Here is a 328-nt window from a genome sequence, read left to right on the forward strand (position 1 = left end):
GGAAATCATTTTTAAACCGAAATTTTAGCTTAAAATTTAGCAGAGGAATGATAATAAGTATGTATTTTCCGTAATCCCTTAAGGTGGTCTTATTTTATTTTCAGTCAAGCTATATGATCGATCACCTTTGACAATTTTGGATCCTGAACACCAATAAGACTAGTGAAAAGTTTTCTAAATTAGAAAAGAAAATCTTTTAGTCATTGATCTCGGACCATTCGTTTATGGTGCTGTTGCACTGTTGTCGAGGGCTTTCTTGAGTTCAATCAGTAGAGTAGTAGGGTAGGTTAATAGGGTTTGAAATGTCACAGCTTTGTTAACTTCATGT

General features: G+C 33.8%; 1 protein-coding gene across 1 annotated transcript in view; it reads left to right on the forward strand.

The window, feature by feature from the left end:
• Positions 1-328, forward strand: part of LOC132162222 (uncharacterized) — an 8,446-nt gene that overhangs the window by 7,281 nt on the left and 837 nt on the right. The gene's annotated exons all lie outside the window — the stretch shown is intronic.

This window comes from Corylus avellana, chromosome ca9 (assembly GCF_901000735.1).
Source record: "Corylus avellana chromosome ca9, CavTom2PMs-1.0".
NCBI classification, from domain to species: Eukaryota; Viridiplantae; Streptophyta; class Magnoliopsida; order Fagales; family Betulaceae; genus Corylus; species Corylus avellana.